This window comes from Oreochromis niloticus, unplaced genomic scaffold (assembly GCF_001858045.2).
Source record: "Oreochromis niloticus isolate F11D_XX unplaced genomic scaffold, O_niloticus_UMD_NMBU tig00003514_pilon, whole genome shotgun sequence".
NCBI lineage: Eukaryota > Metazoa > Chordata > Actinopteri > Cichliformes > Cichlidae > Oreochromis > Oreochromis niloticus.
In genome coordinates, this window is record NW_020327883.1 from 7,646 (window position 1) to 16,742 (window position 9,097).

The following is a 9,097-nucleotide window of genomic DNA, read 5'->3' on the forward strand; positions in this document are numbered from 1 at the left end:
GGCGCAGCACGGCAGTGCAGCATGTGATCTGGACACAAGCGATGGAGGCACAACTTGTAGAACTTTGGAAAGCTCACCCGAGCCTTTTCGATGTGGCCTCACAAAATTATCACGACCACAACAACCGTGAAAATAGTTGGATCTACACTGCTGCTCAATCACAGCTGCCTGATCAATGTTTTTCATAAAGTTGATGGTGGTGGTGTGCGTGTCTGTGTGAGTGAAAGACAGAGAGGCAGAGCGAGCGGCAGAATTTCTACCTTCATTTTATGAACACACAGTGTGAGCACTCAGGTCGCATCAGAGCATCGGGCCGTATAGTGTGAGACCCTGCATCGTGACCTATGAACTTCTAACCCCTGCGAGTCAATCGTACAGTTTGAGCAGGAGCTGAATCGCGCGACTGAAAAAATCGCACAGTGTGAGCCCGGCATTAGTCTGTTCCTCTGGCTTTGCGTTTCTTAACGTTTTGTCCATTTCCATCAGCATCGGCGGAGCCTTGGGCATACGCTGTGCGATTTTTTCAGTGGCGTTATTCAGCGCCTGCTCAAACTGTACGATTGACTCGCAGGGGTTAGAAGTTCGTAGGTCACGATGCAGGGTCTCACACTATACGCCCGATGCTCTGATGCGACCTGAGTGCTCACACTAAGCATCAATCTGTCCCTCTCTCTCCCTCTCTGTCTTTCACTCACACAGACACACACACCACCACCATCAACTGTGCTAAATTGCTAATGAAAAATATTGATCAGGCAGCTGTGATTGAGCAGCAATGTCCATTCAAATATTTTCACGGTTGTTGTGGTCGTGATAATTTTGTGAGGAGACATCGAAAAGGCTCGGAAGAGCTTGCAAAAGTTCTACAAGTTGTGCTTACATCGCTTGTGTCCAGATCACATGCTGCACTACTGTGCTGCTCCGTCTTTTCGCCTTCATTTCTGTGTTTGCGCGTGCGCAGTGTGAGAGGCTGCAGTGACCCTCACGATGGCCGACAGGATTTCAAACAGGCTTGATTTTCTTATGACCAAACGATTGATGATCGGGAGCTGGTCGAGGTGTTAATCGCTTCTTGTTACCCCATGTATACAACACGATGCACGATGAAGGCGAAACTCGGGCCGATCACTAAAACGGTCGCATGACTGAAAGACTCGGCTCAAAATTAGCCAAAAATCGCACAGTGTATGCCCAGCATTACCTACGAACTTCTAACCCCTGCGAATCAATCGTGCAGTTTGAGCAGAAGCTGAATAACGTGACTGAAAAGGTCGCACAGTGTATGACCAGTTTTATTCAGCTCCTGCTCAGCATTTTTTTTTACATTTTTATGAATCTTCATCAGTTAAACGAAAAAAACAAAAAAAAAACGGCGGGCATTCGCAGGGGGCTAAAGGAGCTTCTGGGTTGGGAGATGAAGCATCTTTAAAAAATTTCAACAATTCAGGAGGCTTTCTTTCCAAACTCCTTATGTTTCAGGTGTTGGACCTGTTCGTGGGCTCCTGCACTCTGATATCCATCTCACCTGCTTATAAGCATCCATCACATCTGGCGTGGAAACCTGTAGGTTCCCTCCAGATTTCACAACGCTTTCTTTCCACTCTCCTTGTGTTTCAGGTCTTGGACCTGTTCCTGGGCTCCTGCACTCTGATATCCATCTCACCCGCTTGTAAGCATCCATCACAGCCGGCGTGGAAACCTGAAGGTTTCCTCCAGATTTCACAACGCTTTCTTCCCACTCTTCTTGTGTTTCAGGTCTTGGACCTGTTCCTGGGCTCCTGCACTCTGATATCCATCTCACCCGCTTGTAAGCATCCATCACAGCCGCCGTGGAAACCTGGAGTTTCCCTCCAGATTTCATAACGCTTTGTTTCCAATCTCCTTATTTTTCAGGTCTTGGATTTCTTCCTGGGCTCCTGCACTCTGATATCCATCTCACCCGCTTGTAAGTGTCCGTCACAGCCGGCGTGGAAACCTGGAGGTTCCCTCCAGATTTCACAACGCTTTCTTTCCACTCTCCTTTTGTTTCAGGTCTTGGATCTGTTTGTGGGCTCCTGCACACTGATATCCATCTCACCCGCTTCTAAGTGTCCGTCACAGCCGGCGTGGAAACCTGGAAGTTCCCTCCAGATTGCACAACGCTTTCTTTCCATTCTCCTTGTGTTTCAGGTCTTGGATCTGTTCCTGGGCTCCTGCACACTGATATCCATCTCACCTCCTTCTAAGTGTCCGTCACAACCAGCATGGAAACCTGGAAGTTCCCTCCAGATTGCACAACGCTTTCTTTCCACTCTCCTTGTGTTTCAGGTCTTGGATCTGTTTGTGGGCTCCTGCACACTGATATCCATCTCACCCGCTTCTAAGTGTCCGTCACAGCCGGCGTGGAAACCTGGAAGTTCCCTCCAGATTGCACAACGCTTTCTTTCCACTCTCCTTGTGTTTCAGGTCTTGGATCTGTTCGTGGGCTCCTGCACTCTGATATCCATCTCACCCGCTTCTAAGTGTCCGTCACAACCAGCGTGGAAAGCTGGAGGTTCCCTCCAGATTGCACAACGCTTTCTTTCCACTCTCCTTGTGTTTCAGGTCTTGGATCTGTTTGTGGGCTCCTGCACACTGATATCCATCTCACCCGCTTCTAAGTGTCCGTCACAACCAGCGTGGAAACCTGGAGGTTCCCTCCAGATTTCACGACGCTTTCTTTCCACTCTCCTTGTGTTTCAGGTCTTGGACCTGTTCCTGGGCTCCTGCACTCTGATATCCATCTCACCCGCTTGTAAGCATCCATCACAGCCGTCGTGGAAACCTGAAGGTTTCCTCCAGATTTCACAACGCTTTCTTTCCACTCTTCTTGTGTTTCAGGTCTTGGACCTGTTCCTGGGCTCCTGCACTCTGATATCCATCTCACCCTCTTGTAAGTGTCCGTCACAGCCGGCGTGGAAACCTGGAGGTTCCCTCCAGATTTCACAACGCTTTCTTTCCACTCTCCTTTTGTTTCAGGTCTTGGATCTGTTTGTGGGCTCCAGCACACTGATATCCATCTCACCCGCTTCTAAGTGTCCGTCACAGCCGGCGTGGAAACCTGGAGGTTCCCTCCAGATTGCACAACGCTTTCTTTCCACTCTCCTTGTGTTTCAGGTCTTGGATCTGTTTGTGGGCTCCTGCACACTGATATCCATCTCACCCGCTTCTAAGTGTCCGTCACAACCAGCGTGGAAACCTGGAGGTTCCCTCCAGATTGCACAACGCTTTCTTTCCACTCTCCCTGTGTTTCAGGTCTTGGATCTGTTCCTGGGCTCCTGCACACTGGTATCCATCTCACCCGCTTCTAAGTGTCCGTCACAGCCGGCGTGGAAACCTGGAGGTTTCCTCCAGATTTCACAACGCTTTCTTTTCAATCTCCTTATGTTTCAGGTCTTGGATCTTTTCCTGGGCTCCTGCACTCTGATATCCATCTCACCCGCTTATAAGTATCCGTCACAAGCAGCGTGGAAACCTGGAGGTTCCCTTCAGATTGCACAACGCTTTCTTTCCATTCTCCTTGTGTTTCAGGTCTTGGATCTGTTCCTGGGCTCCTGCACACTGATATCCATCTCACCTCCTTCTAAGTGTCCGTCACAACCAGCGTGGAAACCTGGAGGTTCCCTCCAGATTTCACAATGCTTTCTTTCCGCTCCACTTATGTTTCAGGTCTTGGATCTGTTCCTGGGCTCCTGCACTCTGATATCCATCTCACCCGCTTCTAAGTGTCCGTCACAACCAGCGTGGAAAGCTGGAGGTTCCCTCCAGATTGCACAACGCTTTCTTTCCACTCTCCTTGTGTTTCAGGTCTTGGATCTGTTTGTGGGCTCCTGCACACTGATATCCATCTCACCCGCTCCTAAGTGTCCGTCACAACCAGCGTGGAAACCTGGAGGTTCCCTCCAGATTTCACGACGCGTTCTTTCCACTCTCCTTGTGTTTCAGGTCTTGGACCTGTTCCTGGGCTCCTGCACTCTGATATCCATCTCACCCGCTTGTAAGCATCCATCACAGCCGGCGTGGAAACCTGAAGGTTTCCTCCAGATTTCACAACGCTTTCTTTCCACTCTTCTTGTGTTTCAGGTCTTGGACCTGTTCCTGGGCTCCTGCACTCTGATATCCATCTCACCTGCTTGTAAGTGTCCGTCACAGCCGGCGTGGAAACCTGGAGGTTCCCTCCAGATTTCACAACGCTTTCTTTCCACTCTCCTTTTGTTTCAGGTCTTGGATCTGTTTGTGGGCTCCTGCACACTGATATCCATCTCACCCGCTTCTAAGTGTCCGTCACAGCCGGCGTGGAAACCTGGAGGTTCCCTCCAGATTGCACAACGCTTTCTTTCCACTCTCCTTGTGTTTCAGGTCTTGGATCTGTTCCTGGGCTCCTGCACTCTGATATCTATCTCACCTGCTTCTAAGTCTCCGTCACAGCCGGCGTGGAAACCTGGAGGTTCCCTCCAGATTGCACAACGCTTTCTTTCCACTCTCCCTGTGTTTCAGGTCTTGGATCTGTTCCTGGGCTCCTGCACACTGGTATCCATCTCACCCGCTTCTAAGTGTCCGTCACAGCCGGCGTGGAAAGCTGGAGGTTTCCTCCAGATTTCACAACGCTTTCTTTTCAATCTCCTTATGTTTCAGGTCTTGGATCTTTTCCTGGGCTCCTGCACTCTGATATCCATCTCACCCGCTTATAAGTATCCGTCACAAGCAGCGTGGAAACCTGGAGGTTCCCTTCAGATTGCACAACGCTTTCTTTCCATTCTCCTTGTGTTTCAGGTCTTGGATCTGTTCCTGGGCTCCTGCACACTGATATCCATCTCACCTCCTTCTAAGTGTCCGTCACAACCAGCGTGGAAACCTGGAGGTTCCCTCCAGATTTCACAATGCTTTCTTTCCGCTCCACTTATGTTTCAGGTCTTGGATCTGTTCCTGGGCTCCTGCACACTGATATCCATCTCACCTCCTTCTAAGTGTCCGTCACAACCAGCGTGGAAACCTGGAAGTTCCCTCCAGATTGCACAACGCTTTCTTTCCACTCTCCTTGTGTTTCAGGTCTTGGATCTGTTTGTGGGCTCCTGCACACTGATATCCATCTCACCCGCTTCTAAGTGTCCGTCACAGCCGGCGTGGAAACCTGGAAGTTCCCTCCAGATTGCACAACGCTTTCTTTCCACTCTCCTTGTGTTTCAGGTCTTGGATCTGTTCGTGGGCTCCTGCACTCTGATATCCATCTCACCCGCTTCTAAGTGTCCGTCACAACCAGCGTGGAAAGCTGGAGGTTCCCTCCAGATTGCACAACGCTTTCTTTCCACTCTCCTTGTGTTTCAGGTCTTGGATCTGTTTGTGGGCTCCTGCACACTGATATCCATCTCACCCGCTTCTAAGTGTCCGTCACAACCAGCGTGGAAACCTGGAGGTTCCCTCCAGATTGCACAACGCTTTCTATCCACTCTCCTTGTGTTTCAGGTCTTGGATCTGTTCCTGGGCTCCTGCACTCTGATATCCATCTCACCCGCTTGTAAGTGTCCGTCACAACCAGCGTGGAAACCTGGAGGTTCCCTCCAGATTGCACAACGCTTTCTATCCACTCTCCTTGTGTTTCAGGTCTTGGATCTGTTCCTGGGCTCCTGCACTCTGATATCCATCTCACCCGCTTGTAAGTGTCCGTCACAACCAGCGTGGAAACCTGGAGGTTCCCTCCAGATTTCACAACGCTTTCTTTCCACTCTCCTTATGTTTCAGGTCTTGGATCTGTTCCTTGGCTCCTGCACACTGATATCCATCTCACCCGCTTCTAAGTGTCCGTCACAGCCGGCGTGGAAACCTGGAGGTTCCCTCCAGATTTCACAACGCTTTCTTTCCACTCTCCTTGTGTTTCAGGTCTTGGATCTGTTCCTGGGCTCCTGCACTCTGATATCTATCTCACCTGCTTCTAAGTGTCCGTCACAGCCGGCGTGGAAACCTGGAGGTTCCCTCCAGATTGCACAACGCTTTCTTTCCACTCTCCTTGTGTTTCAGGTCTTGGATCTGTTCCTGGGCTCCTGCACACTGGTATCCATCTCACCCGCTTCTAAGTGTCCGTCACAGCCGGCGTGGAAACCTGGAGGTTTCCTCCAGATTTCACAACGCTTTCTTTTCAATCTCCTTATGTTTCAGGTCTTGGATCTTTTCCTGGGCTCCTGCACTCTGATATCCATCTCACCTGCTTATAAGTATCCGTCACAAGCAGCGTGGAAACCTGGAGGTTCCCTTCAGATTTCACAACGCTTTCTTTTCAATCTCCTTATGTTTCAGGTCTTGTATCTTTTCCTGGGCTCCTGCACTCTGATATCCATCTCACCCGCTTATAAATGTCCGTCACAGCCGGCGTGGAAACCTGGAGGTTCCCTCCAGATTGCACAACGCTTTCTTTCCACTCTCCTTGTGTTTCAGGTCTTGGATCTGTTTGTGGGTTCCTGCACTGTGATATCTGTCTCACCCGCTTGTAAGTGTCCGTCACAACCAGCGTGGAAACCTGGAGGTTCCCTCCAGATTTCACAACGCTTTCTTTCCGCTCCACTTATGTTTCAGGTGTTGGATCTGTTCCTGGGCTCCTGCACTCTGATATCCATCTCACCCGCTTCTAAGTGTCCGTCACAGCCGGCGTGGAAACCTGGAAGTTCCCTCCATATTGCACAACGCTTTCTTTCCACTCTCCTTGTGTTTCAGGTCTTGGATCTGTTTGTGGGCTCCTGCACACTGATATCCATCTCACCCACTTCTAAGTGTCCGTCACAGCCGGCGTGGAAACCTGGAGGTTTCCTCCAGATTTCAAAACGCTTTCTTTCCACTCTACTTATGTTTCAGGTCTTGGATCTTTTCCTGGGCTCCTGCACACTGATATCCATCTCACCCGCTTCTAAGTGTCCATCACAGCCGGCGTGGAAACCTGGAAATTCCCTCCAGATTGCACAACGCTTTCTTTCTACTCTCCTTGTGTTTCAGGTCTTGAATCTCTTCCTTTGCTCCTGCACGCTGATATCCATCTCATCCGCTTGTAAGTGTCCGTCACAGCCGGCGTGGAAACCTGGAGGTTCCCTCCAGATTTCACAACGCTTTCTTTCCAGTCCATTTATGTTTCAGTTCTTGGATCTGTTCCTGGGCTCCTGCACTCTGATATCCATCTCACCCGCTTCTAAGTGTCCGTCACAGCCGGCGTGGAAACCTGGAGGTTCCCTCCAGATTTCACGACGCTTTCTTTTCAATGTCCTTGTGTTTCAGGTCTTGGATCTCTTCCTGGGCTCCTGCACACTGATATCCATCTCACCCGCTTGTAAGTATCCATCACAATCAGCGTGGAATCCTGGAGGTTCCCTCCAGATTTCACGACGCTTTCTTTCCAGTCCATTTATGTTTCAGTTCTTGGATCTGTTCCTGAGCTCCTGCACTCTGATATCCATCTCACCTGCTTGTAACTATCCATTACAGCCTTCGTGGAAACCTGCAGGTTCCCTCCAGATTTCACAACGCTTTCTTTCCAATCTCCTTGTGTTTCAGGTCTTGGATCTCTTCCTGGGCTCCTGCACACTGATATCCATCTCCCCCGCTTGTAAGTATCCATCACAACCAGCGTGGAATCCTGGAGGTTCCCTCCAGATTTCACGACGCTTTCTTTCCACTCTCCTTGTGTTTCAGGTCTTGGATCTGTTCCTCGGCTCCTGCACTCTGATATCCATCTCACCCGCTTCTAAGTGTCCGTCACAACCAGCGTGGAAACCTGGAGGTTCCCTCCATATTTCACAACGCTGTCTTTCCAATCGCCTTGTGTTTCAGGTCTTGGATCTCTTCCTGGGCTCCTGCACTCTGATATCCATCTCACCCGCTTGTAAGTGTCCGTCACAACCAGCGTGGAAACCTGGAGGTTCCCTCCAGATTTCACGACGCTTTCTTTCCACTCCACTTATGTTTCAGGTCTTGGATCTGTTCCTGGGCTCCTGCACACTGATATCCATCTCACCCGCTTCTAAGTGTCCGTCACAGCCGGTGTGGAAACCTGGAAGTTCCCTCCAGATTTCACAACGCTTTCTTTCCAATCTCCTTATGTTTCAGGTCTTGGATCTGTTTGTGGGCTCCTGCACACTGATATCCATCTCACCCGCTTGTAAGTATCCATCACAACCAGCGTGGAATCCTGGAGGTTCCCTCCAGATTTTACAACGCTTTCTTTCCAATCTCCTTATGTTTCAGGTCTTGGATCTGTTCCTGGGCTCCTGCACACTGATATCCATCTCACCCGCTTCTAAGTGTCCGTCACAGCCGGTGTGGAAACCTGGAAGTTCCCTCCATATTTCACAACGCTTTCTTTCCAATCTCCTTATGTTTCAGGTCTTGGATCTGTTTGTGGGCTCCTGCACTCTGATATCCATCTCACCCGCTTGTAAGCATCCATCACAGCTGGTGTGGAAACCTGGAGGTTTCCTCCTGATTTCACAACGCTTTCTTTCCATTCTCCTTGTGTTTCAGGTCTTGGATCTGTTCCTGGGCTCCTGCACTCTGATATCCATCTCACCCGCTTGTAAGCATCCATCACAGCTGGTGTGGAAACCTGGAGGTTTCCTCCTGATTTCACAACGCTTTCTTTCCATTCTCCTTGTGTTTCAGGTCTTGGATCTGTTTCTGGGCTCCTGCACTCTGATATCGTTGGGTTACTTAACGTAATCGCTCGTTCTTTGATAACAGAGTGAGGTGTTTCAGTATGGGAATCGCCTCGGCGTGACCAACTACGGAAGCTCCAATGACACCACGTCTGTCTCTGACAGACCTGTCGAGCCGTGCTCAGGGCTCCGCCCCCTCATACTAACACGGCCGACCAGCTCCTCCTATCTCATTCCAAGCAGATTTCTTTCCGTGCCTAAGCAAGGAGGGAAGTGTTGGTGAAACACCTCACTCTGTTATCAAAGAACCAGGGATTACGTTAAGTAACCCAACTTTCTTTTTCTAACTTCGTTCGGTGTTTCACTATGGGAGATATGGCCCACTCCCGGATTGTGCCAGCTCCCGAAGCCACACTCCAGTACTACTCCAGGATCTCAGGTCGAACCTG

At 50.1% G+C, this 9,097-nt stretch overlaps 1 long non-coding RNA gene across 1 annotated transcript; it reads left to right on the top strand.

Annotated features, from left to right (window-relative positions):
- The first annotated feature begins 7,568 nt into the window (after nt 1-7,568).
- Nucleotides 7,569-8,155, top strand: LOC112845142 (uncharacterized). Its single transcript, XR_003217945.1, has 3 exons — nt 7,569-7,603; nt 7,690-7,879; nt 8,104-8,155. It is a non-coding gene; the product is annotated as an uncharacterized LOC112845142 (long non-coding RNA).
- Nucleotides 8,156-9,097: the final 942 nt, after the last annotated feature.